Source organism: Elephantulus edwardii, unplaced genomic scaffold (genome assembly GCF_000299155.1).
Source record: "Elephantulus edwardii isolate Elephantulus edwardi_28Jun2011 unplaced genomic scaffold, EleEdw1.0 scaffold00021, whole genome shotgun sequence".
Lineage (NCBI taxonomy): Eukaryota > Metazoa > Chordata > Mammalia > Macroscelidea > Macroscelididae > Elephantulus > Elephantulus edwardii.
In genome coordinates, this window is record NW_006399771.1 from 16,365,411 (window position 1) to 16,389,188 (window position 23,778).

The following is a 23,778-nucleotide window of genomic DNA, read 5'->3' on the forward strand; positions in this document are numbered from 1 at the left end:
TTCTCCTCATAGAGTCCAGCCTCCCGCATAATCTGTTCTGCATACAGGTTGAAAAGTTATGGAGACAGGACACATCCGTGGCGTACGCCCTTCTCAATTTTGAACCATGCAGTGTTTCCTTGCTCTGTCCTGACAACTGCCTCTTGGTCCAAGTACAGGTTTTTGGTCCTAGTCCGTGGTTTTCTTTTCACTCTGTTGGGAAAAGATTTTGATGCACAGATGGATTTAATCTTTAGAAGGTCTTATTCATCAATTTTATCCTCTTCAGATTGTGCATTTCTGGCTGTGCTTGGCAGACTCTTTATACATTGGACTAGTGCTTCTAAGCTTGATCCCCATTTATCTTTTAGGAACTTTATAGTTTGTGCTTTACTCCTAGGTCTCTGATCCACTTTGTGTTAATTTTTTGTGTATAGTGTGAGATGTGGATCCTGTTTCAGGTTTCTGCTGGTGGAAGTTCAGTTTTGCCAGCACCATTTGTTTTTGTTTTTTACAATTTTGAAGAAGACTTGATTGTATTTTTTTCCCCAAGACATATTTTTTCCAGCAGTACTTGTTTATTTTTATTCAGTATTATCTTTTTTCATTCATTTATTGTTGACACTCCCCCCCCCCATTCCATTCCCAAGTTTGCTTTTAGCTTTGGGAAAAAAAATTCTTTCACTGTTGTACAATCCCTCCCAGTCCACTTTATTATGCAGTTCTTATTCTGTACTGTTATCATGCAAATAATACCTAATCATATAATCCTTTTAAGCAGTTCTATTCCTCTTCTGTTTCCATGTGGTGTGCATTATTTATCTCCTCTTTTCTTAATTTCCCAACACTCATATCTGTCCTGTTTTATAACAGTGGCATTATGCAGTATTTGTCCTTCTGTGACTGAGATATTTTCCTTAGCATAATAGCCTTCATGGCCACCTATTTTGTATATGTCATAAATTCCTTACTTTTCAGTGCTTCATAGTATTCCCTTTTGTGACTATGCCACATCTTCTCTTTTCATTCATTAGTTGATGGGCACTTGGGTTGTTTCCATCTCTTTGCTACAGGGAACAATGCAGCAATAAACATGGGTGTGAATATATTTATTTGAGTGGCAATTCTAATTTCTTTAGGGTATATTCCCAGTAGTGGAATTGCTGGGTTAAATGGTATTTCTATCTCCAATTTTTAGAGAAAGTGCCATACTTCATTCTAGAGTGGTTGCACCATTTTACACTTCCACTAACAGTGAATAAGGATTCCAGTTTCTCCACAACCTCACCAGAATTTGTAGTTTGCCGCTCTGTTGAATGTCAGCACCATTTGTTGAAGAAAGTAATATCATTCACAATAGCCAACCACAATTTGAGATACTTGGGAGTGAACCTAACCAGAGATACAATACACCTATACAAAGGAAACTACAGTGCATTTCTGCAAGGCACAATAAAAGACCTAAAGAAATGGAAAAAATGTGTCCTGTTCATGGATAGGAAGACTCTATATTGTGAAAATGACAGTCCTACCAAAAGCAATCTGCGTGTTCATTGCAACCCCAATCCAGATACCAAATTAATTTTTCAAGGAGATTGGAAGGGAAATTGTCAAATTTATTTGGTGAGGCAAGAGACCCTGAATAAGCAAAACACTTCTGAGAAACAAAAATGAGGTGGGAGGCATAGCACTCCCTGACCTCAAAACCTACTACAAAGCAGTAGTTACCAAAACAGCATGGTACTGATACAATGACAGTCACACAGACGAATGGAACAGAATTGAGAAACCCAGGAACAACTCTGGTCAATTTTTATTCAATAAGGAAATCAAAGCTATCAAATGTGGAAATGACCACCTCTTCAACAAATTTACTGCTTTGAAAACCTTCTAGAGGATCAGAAATGTGTCAGTTTTCACTCAATGGTACACAACAACAGACAACAAATTTAAGAATTTTTTTTAATTTAATAGTCTTTTGGTAAAAGCCATGGCATTAAACATCATTGTGATTATAGTAGTGGAGACTAAAGATCAACATACATTAAAATTTTTGGCATCTCTGACCAATGATACCCTGCTAACACAATTTTAATTGGGGCCCTCTTATGAAATTAACACCTTGGTTGGAGATTAAGAGTACCAGATTATGATTGAAACTATATAATTTGGCTTCACTAATAAGTTAGTTGGTTGAAAATGAATAAATATAATTGCTCTTGTTTACCATCGATTTGGAATCAACCCATAGCTGACCCTTCCAGCGGGGTTTCGAGGCAGTTGAATCACATGGTAGGAGATTGCCTATGTTTCTTCCACGGAGTAGCTGAGGGATTAAAACCCTGTGCCTTCAGGATTGCAGTGCAGTTTCTCACCACTAGGCCATCTATTAATATATCAAATATTCACTTGTGTTTTCAATGAGACTATGTTTTTATTCTACTCTGTTCTACTGTAAACGTCAAATCAATGAATGTGTACCACTCTAATATCACTTGATAAGTCAACCTCATTTTATTTTACCCTCCTCTACGAAAAAAAAAATGCAGATAGTAATAGAGAGAAGCAGAGGGAGGAGAGTGAGAGAGCAAGAAAGAGTGAGAGAGAGAGAATGAAAAAGAATTTTATTTTGCACCTAAAATAAATGCATTGTTTCATCGAGGATAGAGATATTTTAGGATGTCATGTTACAGGGTTGCATATCAGAGCCATTGAGAAGTGGATAGGTTCTTCACAGCAGGAAGCTTCTGGGTAGCTTGTCAGAGACTGTCATTTTCAGAGAGTGCCATGTGGAGTGGGGCCTGGCAAGCAGTGGATGAAGAGAGAAGCAATGAGGACAGTGAAAAGTGACAGCCATGTAATCCTGGATGTGATTGCTTTTCCATGTTGTCAGTGGTGAATTTGATGATTTGATTGAGTGACTGACTAAAGTGCTGGGTAAATGAAGATTTAAAAGCACAGCAATGACATTTAGTAGGAATGCCTCACTCAATAATGCCAAGAAAAACAGTTCATGCTCAAGACTTCTAGCCATGAGCACAAGATCCAGCTTTTGAAACTATGAAAAATTCTTTCTTTCTTATTTGTGAGTATGGACATTATACATCAACACTTTGAGTTTGTAGTCAGGAGGGGTCAGCTGGGAAGACTGGATCAGAAAAACAGAGGGAAGCTCTTAGCAAGATGGACCAGTCACTTTAACAATGGTGTGGGCATAAAAAAATTGTCAGGCTGGAGCATGATAGAAGCAGAGCCAGACCTGTTGGTCATATGTTGCAATGAGTCATAGTTGACTTGATGACACTTAACAGCAAGGTATGTCAAGTCAATGAAAATAGAATAGCAAATCAAAGATAAATGACATAGTTTGGCTGTATGCTCATATATTTCAAATATTTTCTGCTTCTGCTTATTTTTGTGATATTGGAGATTTGAAGGTCATGTGTGGATAGTATGGTAAAGCTTATATGAATATACCTGACAAGAATCTGGTCAAGTTCTATAATTATTAGAATTGAGGGAAATAAGAATTGTACAATGAACTAGAAACCTGGAATAAATAGAAATGACACTATTGTGGATGGTATGAGAAGATCTTTTTAAAAGTTACTTAAATATTTCTTTTCTACGATTTAATGTAGCAAAGTTGTGTTGCCCTTTGTTGGTTAAGCAGATTAAAATTCATATAATTCTTATTACCCTCAGCAAGTGCTAATTTTAAGCAATCTCTAAGAAATTCCACCACTGCCATTTTGAAGGACTTTGACATTATCAGATGTGCAATTGCCACTTTAATTTCTTAGTAATTTGTGTGTTATTTCTCACATTCCACGGATATGCCTGTTTTAAATGTTGAGACTTTTGCTATTTGTAGCTTGTTCTTCCTTGTTGATGAAGCTGCATAACACTCCCATGCCCACATTGGGCAATGATTCTCACTTAAATTTTTAACCACATATGCCACCATGTGGCACAGCTTTAAGTCATTTCACTCACTCATACTCTGCCATAGCCACCAAGACAGAATCAACTAACGGCTGACTCTCCATCGAATTATCCGAGTCTGCAAATTGCACAGGAGGAAATTGTCTTTCTCCTGGCAAATTTTCTGGAAGATTCCAAATACCAGAGAGGTCACCTCTGGGTTACCAGCACAACTCTATACAGGTTAAGCCTTAGATCTTTTGATTTTCTGTGCCCAAACAGGCAATACAGTAACACAGTCTATGTCATTTCACTCTAGAAATCACCTTTGGCAATCAGGAGACTAACTATAAAAGGTTGGAAAAAAACACTAGTTATGGCATTAATATTCAGTTATAGTCATATCTGCATAAATTTCAGGCAAGTCACTTATTTGATTCTCAAGATCTCACCTATAAAATTCTGGTTGTATCTAACTCATGAAGTATTGTTGCTGTTGTGTATGTGCCCTGAAAACAGAACTAACTAATAGCTAACACTCCAGTGGGATTCCAGAGGCGTTAAATAATATAGGAAGAGAGTGCCCATTTTTCCTACAGAGCAGATGGTGGATTAGAACTGCATGCCATAGGGTAAGCAGCACAACTTCCGACCAATTTAAATGGAGCATTAGACTTAAACACACCCATACACTCATTTGTTAGGTGCCATCAAGTTGTCCATGACTCAAACCCTCAAAGTGACCCTTTAAACAACAGATTTGGAATTTGCCCTATCCTGTGCCATCCTCACCATATCTGATATACTGTTGTTGCTGTGGATTGCCTTTGAGTTGAGCATAACTCATAGCGACCCTATGAACAAAAGACCTAAAGCCCGTCTACAATTAAAATTTGACATTTATCAAAGTTCATAGGGTTTACAGAGTTATGTTGTTTAGGAAGTGGCTGCCACTCCTGCTTCCTAGATTCCATTTATATAGTTACTATGTCAATTCATTTCATTGAGAGTCTTCCTCTCTTTTTGTTGACCTTTCCAAGCATGATGTCCTTTTTTTCAAAGACTGACACCTCCTAACAACATGCCCAAAATATATGAAATGAAGCGTCGTCATCCTTTCCTCTCATTGGTTGCTCTTTCTTCAACATATATTTATTGTGGGGTGTTTTGGGGTTTTTTTCCTTCTTTTTTTCTTTTTAGTTCATGGGATAGTGAGCAATCTTCTCCAACACTGCAACTCTAAGACATCAATTCTTCTTTTGCCTTCCTTAGTCATTGTCTAATTTTCAGATGCATAACAAGTAATTGAAAAGACCATGGTTGGAATCAGGTGCACCTTAACCTTTAATTTCTTAAAACCTTGGAGAGGTTCTTCACAGCAGATATTACCAATGGTATATTACCAATACATCTTTTGATTTCTTGACTGCTGGTGCCAAGATTGTGAATCTAAGCAAGATGAAGTTGTTGACAACTTCAGTTCTTCTCTATCTACCGTAATTTAACCTATTGGCCCAGTTTTTGACAATTTTTGTCTTCTTGATTTTGAGATGTAATTTATATTGGAGTCTTCAGTCGTTGATATTTTTCAGCAAGTGTTTCAAGTCCTCTTCACTTTAGGTAAGCAACATTGTGATTGTGTCATCTACATAACAGTTTATTGATGAGTCTTCCTCCAATTCTTATGCCACAAGCCCAACCATTCAAATTATTTGCTCAGCATACGTTTGAATAGATGTATAGAAAAGTTATAACTATGTCACACTTTGTTTGGTTTCAAAACCATGCAGGGTTCCCTTGCTTTGTTCAGATGACTGCTTCTTGATCTAAGTAGAGATTTCATATGAGTACAGCCAAGTGTAATGGGATTCTTAGTCTTCACAATACTAACTGTAATTTGTCATTGTGAGTGTGTATATGTTTATATGTGTGTGTACATATATACATACATATACACACACACACATATATATATATCCATATACACACACATATCTATCTATATATCTCTATCTATCATCTATCTATCTATCTATCTATCTATCTATCTATCTATCTATCTATCTATCTATCTATCTCATTGCCTTAGAACTTGAACTTTCTTATAGCTGACCCTCCAATAGGCCTTCCGAGACTATAAATTGCAAGAAAGGGAATTAGCTTTCTCCCCTGGAGCTGGTGATGTATTTGTGTGCCAGAGAGACATCACCTTTTAATTGGCAGCTCAAATCCTTATACTTAGGCCACCAGCACTCCTGGTTGTTGTGGTTGTTGTTAGGTCCCATCAGGTCCACTATGACTCATAGCTATCTTATGAACAAGAGATCCGAACCTTGCCTTAGCCTGTGCTCTCTTTATTGTTACAGTCACTACATCTATTCATCTTGCTGAAGGTCGTCTTAGCTTTATCTGCCCATCTGCCTTTGCCAGAATGATGCCTTTCCAAGCACTGGTTACTCCTGAAACTATAGCAAGAGTATGTGAGACAAAGTTGTACCCTCTTTGCCTCTAAAGAGCACCCTTGTTGCACTTCCTCCAGTCAGACTTGACAGTCCATGGTCAGTACTCTCCTCAAGCAGCACAGGTTAAAGGCATCCATTCTTCTCCAGCTATCTTTAGTTATCCAACTTTCAGAAGCATATGAAGCAAGTGAAAAAAAATATGGTTTGGATCAGGCAAACATTAGTCTTTAAATCAATATCCTTGCTCTTTATTTTAGAGCAGATCCTTTACAGCATTTTAGAGAGATCCTTTACAGCAAATTTCCCCAATGCAATACATCTTTTGATTTCTTGACTGTTGTTCCCATCCATGAATGTAAATAGTGGATCCCAGTAAAATGTAATCCTTGACAACTTCCATCTTTTCTCCACCTATAGCAATGCTGTCTATCATTACAAGGGTAAGGAATTTGTTATCTTTATTTTGAGATGTAACTTCTATCTAAGACTATAATCTGATCTTTTGTAGCAAGTGTCTCAAGACCTTTTCACTTTCTGCAAGCAAAACAGTATCATTTGCGTAATGCAAGTTGTTGATTTTTTTTTATCCTGCTACTTCATTCTTCTTCACATATTCCAGCTTCTCAAATGATTTACTAAGCATACACATTGAATTGGTGTGGAGAGAGGATACAATACATTTTGCTGATTTATAAATCATGGAGTGTCCCCTTGTTCTGTTTGGACAAAGCTTTTGCATGGACCCAATCAAGTGTTCTGAAATTCCCATTTTTCTTAATGTGAGCCATAATTTTTAAGATACATGCTCTTATAAGTCTTTGTGTAGTAAATAAAACCCAGATATATTTCTAGTATTTTCTGCTTTCAGTCAAGATCCATCTGACATGAGCTATGATATCCTTCTTTCCAGGGCCTCTTCTGAATCCTGCTTAAATTTCTGGCAGTCCCTTGTTAATGTATTGCTCCAACTATTTTCAGTCATCTTCAGCAATATTTTGCTTGTATGTGGTATTAATGATATCATTTTATGATTTCCATATTCTGTTGGATCAATTTTTGGGGGGAGAATGGGATCACATATGGATCTCTTCCTGTCACTTCACAGGTCTTCCAAATTCCTTGGTATAGACTAGTGAGCCTGCCACAGCTGCACCTCCTTTTGACACATGTCAATTAGTATTCCATCAATGGCTGGGGCCTTGTTCTTTGTCAGTAACTTCAATGTGTGGCCTGAACTTCTTCCTTCATTACCATTGGTTCCTGATAATAGGCTATGTCCAGAAGCGTTTCAATGTGGATATTATTTTTCTTTTTAAATATGACTCAATTTATTCCTTGCATCTTCTTTGGATATTTCCTGAATCAGCCAATAATTTGTCCATAGAATACTTCAGTTGAAACTATTCAAGGTTTCAATGTGTTATTCAGTTCATTCAGTTTGAGAAATGCTGAGGGTGTTCTTAATTTTTTGTTTTCTAACTCTAGCCTTCTGCATGTTTCATAATGATACTTCGTTTGTCTTCTTGAGCTGCCATTGGAAATTCTGTTCATATCTTTTTTTTTCAGCCTTTCTTCCCTTTGTTTTGACCTATGTCCAAGTGCAATTTTCAGTGTCTTTTTTATATCCATGTGATTTTTGTTTTTTGAGGTTTTTTTGCTCCCTCTTTTTTAATGATCCTTTGTTTGCTTCATGTGTGATATCCTTCATTTCTTTCCCTAGCTCAGCTTTTCTTTAATCATTTAATCTATTCTTGAGATGGTTTTTAAATTCTGGTGGGATAAATTCAAGTTTATATTTTGGGTTTTGTGAACTTGTTTTCATTTTATTCAACTTAAATTTGAAATTGAACAGGAGTGATTTCTAAATGTATCTGGGAAGTAGTCTGGATTTGCAGAGGAGATCCCATGGTCCTAATACAGATGCCATCCATCTACAGGCCAAAGTCTTCTAGATTGTTTGTTGTTGTTATTGAACATTCAACGGATTCTAGCAACCCTAGAACAACAAAATTGAACCTTGCTAATCATGTGCCTTTAAATGTGAAGAACAAAGATTCTCACCACTGGACCAATTGACAGCATCAGGATGGATGGTGAAGAGATTGAGATTGTTCACAGCTTCAGTTTGCTTGGCTCCAAAGTCAACACTCTTGGTACCAGTAGCCAGGAAATTGAAAAGTGCATTGCCATGGGAAAGTCTGCTGTTAGGGACCTCTCCAAAGTACTGAAGAGCAATGGTGTCTCTCTGGAGACTAAGGTGCATCTGACACAGGCCATGGTCTTTGCAATCACTTGTTATGCATCAGAAAGTTGGACAATGACCAAGGAGGATAGAAGGAGAATTGATGCCTTTGAGCTGTGGTCCTGGAAAAGAGTATTGAGAGTACCATGGACTGCTAGGAAAACAAACAGATTCGTCCTGGAAAGGGTTAAACCTGGTGGCTCCTTGGAGGCAAGGATTCTGAGGCTCTGTCTAACATACTTTGGACATGTTGTGAGGAGAGACCAGTCCTTGGAGAGGGACATCATGCTTGGGAGGGTGGAGGGACAGCACAGGAGGGGAAGGCCCTCTATGAGGTGGATTGATTCAGTGACTGGGGTAATTGAGATGGGAGTGTCAGAGACAGTGTGATTGGCACAGGACAGAGCAGAGTTTTGGGCTGCTGTACATAGGGTCGCTATGAGTCGCAAGCAACTCGACAGTACATAACAACAACAATCATGTGCCATCATCATAGTCTCCACCATGCTCGAGCCCATGGTTGTCGTCAATGAGTCAATTCAACTTCCTAAATAGCTTCCTCTTTTCACTGACCTTCAGCCTTTCCCAACATAGTGTCTTTGCACAAGCACTGGCCTCTCCTGAAAACATACTGAAAATATGTGAGTTGAAGTTTTACCATCTTCTCCTCTAAGGGACATTCTGGCAACGGTTCCTCCAAAATGGACTTATTTGTTCTCTTGATGGTCCACATTCACTATTCTTTCTTCTTCAATACCACAGTTTAATGGCATCAAATCTTCCAGATTAGACTTGTGTGAATATGATTTACATTTTTCAATCAAACCTAATTTGGATACCAAAAATCACTATGTGTTTGACCAAAACTAGCATCTCTCTTTTAGAATCTTCCCTCAAACACATGATATTTGATGTTGGTTTTGTATGTGTCATCGAGTCACTTGTGACTCATAGCAACCCTATATACAATAGGTCTGAACCCTGCTCTATCCTGAACCAAACTTATCATCTCTGACATACCTACCCCCTATACCCCAGTCACTGAGTCAATCTATCTCATCAAGGGCCTTCTTCTCTTGTGCTGTCCTTCACTCTCCCAAGAATGATGTCTCTCTCCAAGGAGCGGTCCCAAAGTATGTCAGATGGATCTTCAGAACCCTTGCCTTCAAGGAGCAGCCTGGTTTCACCCTCTCTAGGATGAACCTGTTTGTTCTCCCAGCAGTCCATGTTATATTCAGTACTCTTCCCCAGCACCACAGCTCAAAGGCATCAATTTTCCTTCTATCATTCCTAGTCATTGTCAAGCTTTCTGACACATAGCAAGTGATTGCAAAAAACATGGCCTGGTTCAGATGTACCTTAGTCTCTGTAGTGATACTTTCCCAGTGCAATTAGTCTTTTGATCTCCTGGCTTCTACTACCAAGAGTGTTGATTGTGGAGCCAAGTAAACTTAAGCTGATAGCAATCTCAATCTCTTCACTGTCTATCATGATGCTGCCAATCAGCCCAGTGGTAAGAATTTTTGTTTTCTTGATGTTGAGCTTCAATCCACATTAAGACTACAGTTCTTTACCTTCTGCAGCTAACACTTCAGGTTCGCCTCAGTTTCAGCAGGCAAGGTTGTGTCATTCACATAACACAGGTTGCTGATGAGTCTTCCTCCAATCCTAATGCCACATCCTTCTAATAGAGCCCAGCCTCCCAGATGATTTGTTCTGCATATAGATTGAAAAGGTAGGGAGATAGGACATATTCCTGGCATACCCTTCTCGATTTTAAACCATGCAGTGTTTCCTTGCTCTGTTCTGATGATTGCCTCCTGGTCCAATTATAGGTTTCACATAAGCACAATCAAGTGTTCTTGGATATAATATTTGTGTTTTTATATAAATACTATATATTTATATAAAATATATAGCCCTATTTATATTTTTACATTTTTATATATACATATGTACGTGTGTGTGTGTGTGTGTGTGTGTGTGTGTGTGTGTGTGTGTGTGTTTAAAATAAAGACCAATCAGTGTAAGCCTTAGGCTAGAGCTGGGGAAAAAGTATCAAACCATCAAGTTGTTTATAGGTATCAAGAGAAATGCCAATCAACATAGTAACAAACCTTCTTGGGTCCACCAACCAAAAACCTAAACTCAAATTGTTTCTCTAATAAAAGAGCAAAAGTAGCTCCAAATGATCATGTTATGTTGCTGTTATTATGTACCCTGGAGTCAGAAAGAAAGAGAGAGAGAGAGAGAGAGAGAGAAAGAGAGAGCGTGAAGCACACCGAATTTTCCACATCAGATATAAATTTCTTCATTTTATTTTGGCTAATTTATAGCCAGGGAAAAACATATTTTCTTTCTTTTCTTTCTATTGTACGACCTTTAAACAGCTGGATTGACCTTGTAGCTTGCTAAAATAGCAGACTTTCATGGAACTATAGGAGTTTAAACTCTGACATACCTTACTAACAGTATTTTTCAAATGGATTTCCAGCATACAGTTTCAGCCTTAACTATTTCTGAGCAATTCTTTAAAGTAGAATCTGTAAAATAATTTTTTTACATCTTCTTTTTCTTGTAAATACTGCACATCTCCTGTTCTGGTAGAAGAAGCTTCAGAAGTCGATGCTGTTTTGTTCAAAACTCATCAGAGTATACTTTTGTGCCTCTCTGATGGAAGAAGAGGTCATGATAAGAAAGCAATTCCTTATTTGATCCATATTCCTTAGACACCCAAAGACTTACTGGTCAATCTTTTGGAAAGAAACAACGTTTTTATTACCAAAAGGTAGATAGATGAAGTAGAAGATAAGAGTTTTACTTGAGACTGAATGGAATATCCTGATTAAAACCTGGGGATGTTTAATGTACTACAAGTACTTATATGATTTAAACTTTCAATTTTTTTAAATGAAAATGGATACAGCTGCCTCACCTAAACAAGGACTGCATGTAGTCAATAAGTCTAATAATTCATTTAAAGCACCTGACAGCTTTCTTGATAGATCACATCAAAGTTATCTAAATTAGAACTTAAGCATTTTACAAAAGACACAATTTACACTGAACTTTAGTGACTATTCTTATTCTTTTTTCCTTATGGATTTTCGAGTTTCCACTCTCAAAATATCCACATAACTCTAGTAGTGGGTCTAATTAGGGTGATAGTCGTCTTCATTGACTAATGGAGTAATACATGAGGAAAGGGTAAGTATAGAATTCTGAGACTGCTTTTTTTTTCTTTCTTTTTTTCTCATTCTTAAGAGAAAGAGATAGGAAGTGCTTCTCTTTACATCTCTGGTATGTTTGCCGCAGATAGCTACCAAACCAAATTAAGAATCATGAAGGGAGTTAGCCACAAATATAACCAAGGTCAGAGATAGCGATATCATCTTTAAGCTACCAAATTCAACAATCCTTAAGCCTTTTCTACCATTGGCTTTTTTTTTAAGTGAGTCAGTATTTTACCTATTTATTGAACATTGACTTCTATTTTGTATTAATTGCAACTTGAATAATTCTAATTCATGCACTCAGCCCGATACATTTTAAAAATGAAATAAGAGCAAAACGAATGATTTCATTTAGTATTATGACATTTAAACACATTTCTAACTTGAAGCTGTAGAAGGATTTCTTTATTTTTCCTTAATTTTTCAAATTGTCATAAAAATGTGAAGAAAGAGCAAGATCTAATTATATATTGCTTGTTGAACAAATATGCCTAAAGTTTTTTCTGAATCTCCTAATATTTACTATTTAAACAGATTTTGTAAAGACATTTGTTTGTAAAGTCCTACTTTCTGTGGCCTATAATATCTGTAAAATTCAATCTTAATGTTGATTTTTCTGAAACTTTAAATAAAAATAAAGTACTAGTTTTTCATCATGCCCTAGTACCTAATTCCTCCTATGATTTTGGTTATTATTTATGCTTATGTGTGTTTTTCAAATCAGATTTTTTTTAAAATTTAGGTTGTTTATTTTTCATTTCAATGAACATCTACAGAGTTTTTGGGATTCCATTCATTCATTGTTACACCCTAAAATCAGATATTTTTTGCATTCTAAAGCTATATGTTCATCTGCTTCCTGGAAACCTTCAAATGAGATTTGGCAGTTTAATTCTGAATCTCTTCCTTCCCTTGTTTTCCTCCCCCAAACAAAATGTAATTGCTTTTCTGTTATCTTTATCATCAAAGTAATCTTTTTAAAAATCACCTGAGACATTTTATTGGGATCACTACTGGGATTCTTGATGGCAGTGGGAAAATCTGTAATCAGGGACTTCTCCAGATTTCTGAAGAGCAATGACATCACTTTGAAGACTAAGGTACACCTGATTCAGGCCATGGTCTTTTTACTTACGTGGTGTGCCTCTGAGAACTGGACATAGAACAAGAATGACAGAAGAACTGAAGTCTTTGAGCTGTGGTGTTAGAGAAGAGTGCTGACTATTCCAGGGACTGCCAAAAGAACAAACAGATATGTCTTGGAGAAAGCGAAGCAGAATACTCCTTGAAGTCAAAGATGGCAATGTTTCCTCTCACATGCTTCAGACATTTCTTCCTATTGTTGTGTGCAATCAAGTCAGAACTGACTCATAGCTGAACTTCACTGGATTTTCAGAGGTAGTAAAGCACACAGGAGGGGCTCCAACACTGTTGTTGTTATAGGCTGTGACCCTATGTTCAATATCCCTGAAACCTGCTCTATCCTGTGCCAACCTTATTGTCTCTGACACACCTACCTCATTACCCTAGTCACTGAATTTATCTCTCTCAAAGAGGATCATCCTCTCTTGTGCTGTCCCTCCATCCTTCCAAGCATAGTGTCCCTCTCCAAGTACTGGTTCTGCCTTGCAACATGCCCAAAGTATGTCAGATGAAGCTTCAGAGTCCTTGCCTTTAAGGATAAGCCTTGTTTCACCCTCTCTAGGACAAACTTATTTGTTCTCCTAGCAGTCCATAGTATATTCAACACTATTCCCCAGTGCCACAACTCAAAGGCATTTTACTAAGAGGCTATTTCTTAGAAAGTAATATCCTGCTTGGAAAGGTGGAGGTTAAGCAAAAGAAAGGAAGACTTTCAATCAGATGGATTGACACAGTCACAACAGCAATGGCTCAAGTATGTCAGAAATTATGAGGATGGCACAGTACAGGACAGAGTTCAAATTATTTGTTCATAGGATTGCTATGAGTCATATTGACAACACCTAATAACAACGATGACAAATCATCCTACAAATTAAGACTTAGTTCTTTTGGAACTAATCCCCCTGTGGGTTTTCCAAGGCTTTAAATTGCGTGAAAGGAGATTGCCCTTCTTTCTCCCTTGGAGCTGCTGTTGGATTCAGTCCTTCAGTGATGCCACATTTGCGGTAGCAGAGCAACCCTCTATGGATTACACCACTAACTAACTCATCCATTATTCCTCCCACGTTACTACTTTTCAGCACTCTCCATTGATTACCTAGTGCTGTGGACGTGCACATCAACTCTGCAATTATCTCCCTTCCTATATCCCCACTACTTCTGTTTAACTCTGGGCTTCATAATATCTTTTCATAGTTGTGATTATTATATTTGTTTTTCAACAACTTTATATCATGTTTCTAATTATTGCCAGGAATTCTGTTGGTGACAGAAATTAAAAGAGCTAACAATGTTTAGGTATGTAGAAAATGAACTAGAGACATCAATACAGTTTGGAAGTAGCCTCTCTATCCCTGTCATAGATAGAATCCTTATCTTATTTTCTACATTTTTAAAGTTTTATACTGATTCGTTTACAAGGTAAAAATACATTGTTTTTCTCATAGGATCTTTCCCATTTCCTTCACCCCCCACTCAACAAATTATACAGCCCTGTGATTCTTTCCTCCGCACCGTATCTCTTCCTTCTTCTTCTACCTCCCCTCCCCCCAGGGATCCTCATTCTCATTCTACAATGATGGTTTTATACAGTATTTGTCTTTATGAGACTGAGTTCACTGAGCAGAATGCTCTCCAATCCCGCCAAATTAAGTAGTAATTTACAAAATTGTTGCTCCTACATGTTGCACAGCATAACATTGAGTAAATGTACCATAATTTCTCAATCCTTTCCATTGTGATTGGACATCTGGGCTGTTTCCAAGTTCTTGCGATGGTGAATAACACTGCAATGAACACTGGTGTAGAAGTCTCTGTGCCTCAGTTCTCATTCTCTCGGGGTATACTTCAAGCAGTGAAATAGCTGGGTCGTGAGGAATTTCTATGCTCAGCTTTTTGATGAAGCACCAAACTGCCTTCCAGAGTGATTGTACCATTTTATAATCCCACCAACAGTGTGTGAGAGCTCCTATCTCCCCACATCCTCTCCAACATTTATTACTTGCTGTCTTATTCAACTTTGCCACTGCTACTGGAATGAGGTGGTATTTTATTGTGATTTTGATTTGTATCTTTCTTATTGCCAGTGATTTTGAGCATTTCTTTATGTTCCTGTTTACCATTTGAATATCTTCCTCTGTGACAATTCTTTTCATGTCATTTCCTCATTTTGTAGTTGGATTATCAGTCTTTTTCCCTTTTTTTTTTTTTTTAGGCCCAAGAGTATTCTGTAAACTTCCATTATGAGACTCCTGTCTGAGATGGTATTGCCAAATGATTGCTCCCAGACAATAAGTTTTCTTTACACCCAGCTTGAAAAAAAATTTTATGCACACAGGGATTTAATCACTCACAGCAAAGCTATAAACCACTCATCTTAACACTGTCCTATCCCATGCCATACTCACAATTTCTAACAATCAAGCCCATTGCTGCAGTTACCATGTTAACCCACCTAGTTGAGTGTCTTTCTCTCTTTCAAAACCCCTTCATCTTTCCAAGCATGATGTTCCTTTCCAAGGAATAACCTATCCTGGTTAAATATCCCCCATATGTGAGATGAAGCTTCATCATCTTTGCTTCCAAGGAATCGCTCTAGATGCACCTTCTCCAAAACATATTGTTTGTTAGTCCATGGGATCTTCTACACTCTTCTCCAACACCACATTTCAAAGTCATCAATTTTTCTTCTATCATATTTAGTCATTGTCCAGCTCTCAGATGCATAGCAAGTAACTAAAAAGACCAGGTTGACCTTAGTCCTCAAACTGACATTACACCTCAATAATTTGGAGAGTGTCCCTAACTACAGACTTTCCCATGAGCTACGAGGTTCATAGCTAGGTTTTTTTGGACAGAGTGGAGGCAGAATAGCCTTGATACAGCACCACTGAGCAAAAGGACCTACTTATTTGAAGGGCTGCCCTTTAACAGATTTACGAAAGCATGCCATCATAGGAAAGCTGGATTCAAGTTAGCACATGAAGGTGGAAGAAATGCCCAAAGATGATTTTGCTAAAATAGCCCTGAGTGCAAGGAGTTGGAAACTAAAATGATGCAGAAATGAGTGAGAATGGATGCAGTAGATGTTGGCATGGATATTTTTGTGTGTCACTGAGGCAGAACTTACTCATAGCTGACCGCCACCCCCAGCAAGTTTTCAGAGGCTATTAATCCCACAGAATGAGATTACCCCTCTTTCTATGTGCCGTTGATGGTAAATTCAAATCACGTGCCTTTGGGCTGGCAGTGTAATTCTTTTCCTCTAGGCCACCAGGGGAACTCTGGTGGTCTAGTGTCAAGAAGCTGCACTGCAATCCTGAAGGCATACAGTTTGAGGTCACCAGCTGCTCTGCTGGAGAAGGATGAACAATCTTCTCTTATGTGATTAACTGCCTCTAAAAACCTGCCGGAGGGTCAGCTGTGGGTTGGTTCTTACTCTATAATACACAACAACAACAACAAGTCACCAGAGATTTCTAGGCATGAATATTAATGTTACTGAATGCAATTGACAATAAGACAAATGGATTACAGTATCCAAAGCACTTTATTGCAGATCTGGGAGAGCAGAGAGAATCCTCTCAAAAACTACCTCTCCATCTAAGAGTTGTCATTGGTTTTTGTATTTGGGTTATTTGTTAATCTATTTCACATATTATTATTGCTAGTTCAGGATTTTTATATTAAAAAAATAACAGTTTACACTCAGTTACTAGTAAACAGACTACTTGTGATATAGTTTACCTATGGTTACTGTTTCAAAAGATAAAATGCTGGGATGGGGAGGAAAAAAAAATTTTTAAAAGGTAAATTCTAATCCAGGAAAGATACATTTCCCCTCCCGATAAACAGACAGTTTAAGGTACAATTTACATGTGACTAAGAAAAAGTTTCAAAGACGTACATTCTAATCCAAGTAAGATAGATTTCCATTTCCCTTTCTAGTGTTGCTGAATGCAAGGGGGTTTTCTGTAGTCATTTGCCAGAAGACAGATGGATTGCAATATTCAATGCACTTTATTGCTTATCTGGGAGAACAGAGAGAATCTTCTCAAAAACTGCCTCTTCCTCTAAGCGTGGTCATTAGTTTTTATACTTGAGTTAGGTGTTACAGTTTCTAGTAAACAAACGGGGGGGTTTTTTGTGATACAGTTTACATATGACTGAGAAAGACTTCTTCAAAGAGATAAATACTAATTCAATAACATGTAACTGAGAAAAACATTTTCAAAGAGATAAATGCTGATTCAAGTTTATGAATTAATGCTGATTCACCTCCAAAGCCCTTTTCTTTGTAACTCACAAGTTTGTTCTCACTAGGTTTGCTTGCTTTAATATTATAGGTAACCTGAATGCTGACTTTTGTTCTAGAATCTGAATACTGAACCCAATTCCAGAGACAAAAGGAAGTGAAAGTGGATGGAACCTCAAAGTTCAGCCAGCCATTCCCACTGAACTCACTCCCACAAACACTCATGACAGAAAATGTCATAAGAATATCTTCTTACTGAACAAGAAGGCATACAGCTTCTACTCAAGACCACCAGTAATGTGTTAAAGTGGGCTCTTCTTCCCTTCATCGCAATGCCTCTGTCAAGCATGAAGTAGCCGGAGAGTTTGTGTCTTTATTCCCAAATGGGAAACCCCAAATGAAAAGGACAATCTCTTTGTAATAATAATAATAATGAATCACCATTTGACTATGCCCATAAAAAAAAAAAAGAAGGTCCCATTCATCAATTTTATCCCCTTCAGATTGTGAATTTCTGGCTATATTTGGCAGTCTGTTTATACCTTGTACTAGCACTTCTAAGCTTGATCCCAGTTTGTCTCTTATGAATTTTAATGGTTTAGGGTTTTACTCCTAGGTCTCCGATCCACCCTAAGTTGATTTTTGTGTATGGTGTGAGAAGTGGGTCCTGTTTCAGCTTTCTGCAGGTAGAAGCAAGTTTTTCCAGCACGATTTGTTGAAGAGGTCATTTCCCCATTTGCTAGGGTTTATTTCCTTGTTGAATATTAGTTGACTATAGATAGCTGGGTCTCTTTCTGGGTTTTCAATTCTTGCCTCCAAAATAGCACTCCAGCTGCACCACCTCTAATACATACCTGTTCATTTTCTTGGCCACACATGGAATAGTCAGTGTTCTTCTTCAACACCACAGCTCAAAAGCATCAATTCTTTTTCTGTCATCCTTATTCATTGTCCAGGTCTTGATGTATAGTTAGTAAGTGGAAAGACCATGGCCTGAATCAGACACGCTTTAGTCTTCAAACTGACATCACTACTCCTCAATAATTTGGAATTGTCCCTAACTGCAGATTTGCCCATTGCAATGTGTCTCCTTATTTTCTGACTGCTGGTACCAAGGGTGTTAATTGTGGGTATAAGCAAGATGACTGTTGACAATTTCAATCTCCTTTCTATCCATCATGACACTGCCTGTTGGTCCAGTGGTAAGAATTTTTGTTTTCTTGATATTGAGACATAATCCATACTGAAAGCTGCAATCCTTGATCTTCTGCAAAAGATGCTTCAAGTCCTCTTTACTTTCAGCAAATGAGGTTGTGTCATCTGCATAGCAGAGGTTATTGATAAGCATCCATCCATGATGCCGCATTCCTCTTCATAGAGTCCAGCTTCTCAAATAATTTGTTCAACATATAGATTGAACAGGTATGGAGGGAGAATACAATCCTGATGCACTGTCTTCCAAATTCCCAGCCATGCAATGCTCCCCTGTTGCATTTTTTCAACAGTCTCCTGATACAGGTATAGGTTCTGCATGAGCTTAATACAGTGCTCTAGTATATCCATTCTTCTCAATGTCAGCCACAACTTGTCATGATCCACAGGTTCAAATGCCTTTGCATAGTCGATAAAGTGAATATAGATATTCTTACGGTATTCCTTATTTTCACTAGCTATTAGAAAGATGCAAATCAAAACAACAATGAAGTATCATTTCAGCCCAGCAATAATACCATGGTTCAATAGAGCAGCAAACAACAAATGCTGATGAGGATGTGGAGAGATATTTTAAATTTTTTAATTAATAAAATGCATGCCTCATATTGCAAAACTATATTCTCAAAACTCAACTCATGTCCATCAAATTGGGACTAATTTATTTATTCCTGATCCTTTATGGGTTTCTAAGGCTATAAATCTAATAGGAGGTGGTTGTCTATTGCTGATGGATCCAAACTGGAAGAGAGATTTAGACTTTGGGTGAGCAGTATAACTCCCTAATGCTGCTTTCTCAAAAAGTTGCAATATAAATACCATGTGACCCAGCAATTCCACTACTGGGAATATACCCCAAAGAAACCATAACTGCCACCCAAGCCGGTATGTGTACGCCCATGTTTATCACGGCTTTGTTCACAATAGCAAAGAGTTGGAAACAACCTACGTGCCCATCAACAAACAAATGGATAAAGAAGCTGTGGCATAGTCACACAATGGAATACTACACTGAATTGAAAAAAAGGAACTAATGAAATATTATACATCATGGATGCCCCTGGAGGACATTATACTGAGTGAACTATCTCTGTCACGAAAGGACAAATACTGTATAATGCCACTGTTGTAAAACGGGACTAACATCAGAGTTGGGGGGGAGACAGAAATATGGGATAAATTGTGTATACTGCATTGAAACAGATGAGGGAGACAACTGTTTAAAAGGGATATGTGATCATATATTATTGTCATGGCAAGAGTCCAGAACAAAGGCTGCATAGTGGAGTGGACTTGGAGGGAGATACTGTATAACAATATGTTTCTTTTGCTTTTCAAAGAGAAGAGCGAACTGGGGGAGGGGGAGCTTGGGCAAGGAGAAAAGTACAATAACGAATGAATGGAAATCCAAAATCTCTGTAAACTCTCATTAAAATGAATTGAAAAAAAAGAGTACACCATCAGAGTTTCCCTATAACTGTGTGTGACCGACATGGTTGCAGAGTCTGATGAATCCAAAATCAACTGCCTCCTGTTCCAAGAACTTGAGGTAAAAGATGGTGAATCAGATGCAAACCAAGAGTACATTCTTTGCCAGGACATTTTTTTGTATGCAGGCCACACCCCCAAGGATCTTGATTCCTTTTCAGCTGACAAGTTTTCCAAATGATTGTTATACCACATCAGATCATCAAATTAAGGATGATTACATTATATTACAGATGAACTAGCAAGGTATCTAATGTCTGCCAGCCCACTGTGTTTTATAGTTTAGCCATACTTCTCCAAAACACCAACACTTCTTATTTCAGAAATATTTATTTGATTATATACCATTCTTTTTTCATTATTTAAGAAATACCTTATATTCATATGGACCAGGACTATAGATCTAGTCATTATGAAAACAAAATAAACAAAAACCAATCTTGCTTTCAAGATGCTTCATTCCAATGATGATCAATATTAGCCCTGCCTCTTCTGCTACTTGATTGCACAGACAAAAATATGCAAACCACTCACACACACACACACACACACACACAAACACACACACACACAAACATATGTATACACACTCAAACGCACACACATTGGCTGAAGTGGGAAAAATAAGTTTATATTGTTTAAGGAAAGTTAAATGATTTTACATTCATCTAGCTGTGAAATTTTAAATAATTCTGTTACCAAAATTTTTCAACTTATTTAATTTTGTTTAAGGATAGTGTATTGGGAAAATCTGATGTTAGGTACCTCTCCAGAGTACTAACTAAAGAGCAATAATGTCAGTGTAGAGACTAAGATGGTCTTCACATTACTTGTCATGCATCAGAGACCTGGACTAAGGATGATAGAAGAAGAATCGATGCCTTTGAGTTATGGTCCTAGAAAAGAGTATCGAATATACTATGAACTGTGAGGAGAACAAAGTGGTTCATCCTGGAGAGGGTTCAACCAGGATGCTCTTTGGAGGCAAGGATTCTGAAGCTTTCTCTGACATAATTTGGACATTTTGCAAGGAGGGCCGGTTGTTGGAGAAGGATATCATGCTTGGAAGGGTGGAAAGACAGCATAGAAGAGGAAAACCCTGGAGAAGATGGAATGACTCAGTGACTGGGATAACAGGGGTAGGTGTGTCAGAGACAATGAGGTCTGCAGAATTCAGAGCTTTTGTACATAAACTTGCTATGAGTCACAAGGACTCGATGCACATAACAACAATGGCAATAGGACTAAGACAGTAGTCTTCATTTGCCAATAGTAGTATTCCTATATAGAGTAAGTTTAAAATAGAATAAATTAGTGATTTATAACTTCTACAAAAAGTATGATAGGAACTAAAACAATTCACTATTCTAAAAAGCAACTAACAACAACAACATTGAAAAACCAATCTGCCTCCCTTGTTGGCATCAAATCTGTCCTGTTTCATAGAGACTCTCCATCATATTTCTGAGTTTGTGCTTCTTAATAGGGGGAGAATGCTAATCTCCTTGGAGGAGCAGCTGGTGGATTCAAACAGCTGGAGATGTTTAGCCTTTTGGTTTCAATGTCATGAAATGGACTACGCCTCCAGAGTAGTAAGTAATTATTTGCACTATTGATAATCCTGTTCCCGCTGATAGTGAAAAGAAAATGCTATTAAAATATTTGCTGACATGTAATAACAAGAAAGTGTTCAAAACACTTGGTTATTTTGCAGCAATTATTAATTGCTTTTGTAATACAGTGGTTTGTTCTTGAACTGAAGCTGATTGAGTTAATAATTGAATGTTTGCAGTAGTTATTCACAGCTGGCTTTCTCTGTGTTTGAATTTACCATGGTAACCAAGAATTGGTTTTGTAACTATGTTGTGTATTGCCTTAAATGAAATTGATGGGATTAATAATTGAATGGCAATTATAAAAGCTGTACAGCCCATGTTTCATTATCTTGGTTATTTTCTATCTTTATACTTCATGAAGATCCTATAACTTCCTTCTACCTCATCACCATGATCAAAGCAATAGGCTATGCCTGTTAGATGTCAAATATCTTAATCAATGCAATAATATGGACATTATTTCCATTCCAAATATATATTTTAGAATATAGAATATTGAAACCACAACCTTTATCCATTTACTTGATGATATTAAGAATTTGAGAAATTTACTATAATCTCAAAATATTCTTTATTATTCTTTTTTAGAGGTATTAAAAATTATCTTTTGAATTGTCACATAAATTCATACATCAATGTTATAAAATAGTAAGAGCACACCTGTTTCACAGACTATCAAGCTGAGGAATTAATTTTTAATATTGTTTTTCATAGCCTATAACCCTGCTTGTTGAAACTGAAGAGAACCCTGAAGTGTTTGTTGCAGAGGTACAAGGACTGCAGCCTCCAGTATGGATTGAGCCTCAATGTCAAGAAGACAAAGATTCTCACCACTGGAACAATTGACAGCATCAGGATGGATGGTGAAGAGATTGAGATTGTTCACACCTTTAATTTGCTTGGCTCCACAGTCAACAGTCTTAGCACCAGTAGCCAGGAAATTAAAAGATGGTTTGAGATGGGAAAGTTTGCTGTTAGGGACCTCTCCAAAGTACTGAAGAGCAATGATATTTCTCTGGAGACTAAGGTGAATATGATACAGGCCATGGTCTTTGCTATCACTTGTTATGCATCAGAGATCGACAATGACTAGGGAGGATAGAAGCAGAATTGATGCCTTTGAGTTTTGGTGATGGAGAAGAGTATGGAGGGTACCACACACTGCTAGGAAAATAAACAGATTCATCCTGGAAAGGGTTAAACCAGGCGGCTCCCTGGAGGCAAGGATTCTGAGGCTCCATCTAACATATTTTTGACATGTAACGAGGGACTGGTCCTTGGAGAGGGACATCATGCTTGGTAGGTTAGAGGGACAGTGCAGGAAGGGAAGGCCCTCTATGAGGTGGATTGATTCAATGACTGGGGGAATCGGGATGGGTGTGTCAGAGACAGTGCAACTGGCACAGGACAGAGCAGAGCTTAGGGCTGTTGTACATAGGGTCGCTATGAGTTGCAAAGGACTCAACAGCACATAACAACAACAACAACAACAACATCAGTGATAGAGTGAAAAGTACATTTCTATTTGATTATTTCCAGTTATCTTTTGTGAAATTGTTCTGCTAGATACTACTAGAATTATCAAGGCACTCTCATGGCCTAGTAGTAATGAGCTGTGCTGCTAGCCCAAAGACACATAGCTCGAATCTACCAGCTGCTCTGAAGGATAAAAAATGGGCAATCTCCTGCCACACAGGTAACATTTAAGGCTCTGAAAGCTTGTTGGTTTTCAGCTATTAGTCAGTTTTGACTTGACAGCAAAAAACAGCAACGGCAACTAGAATGATCTTCACAGAACAAAATATCATAATTTTAAAAAATTTAATGACTCTCATTAAGTTGATCTGACTCATGGCGATCCAATGTAAAATGGAAGATGTCATTTCACAATTGTGCACCATTTTCATAATCCCTTCTGTGTTTGTGCTCATTGCAGCAGTTCTTGTGTCATTCTTGGGGATGGAAACTAATATGGACCTTTGGCCAGACAGCTGCCCTCCAAATTTCCTGGCTAATAGACTGTGAGTGCATCCAAGGCTGCATCTGTTAATTGGAACAAGTCAATTGCTATCCCATTGATTCTTGGGACCTCATTTTTTTTGCCAACACCTTAAGTGCATCTTCAACTTCCTCCTTCGTTACCATCAGCTCCTGTTCATACCGTACTTCCTGAAATTTTTCATTGTCAATCAGTTCTTTCTGGTAGAGTGATTCTTCGTATTCC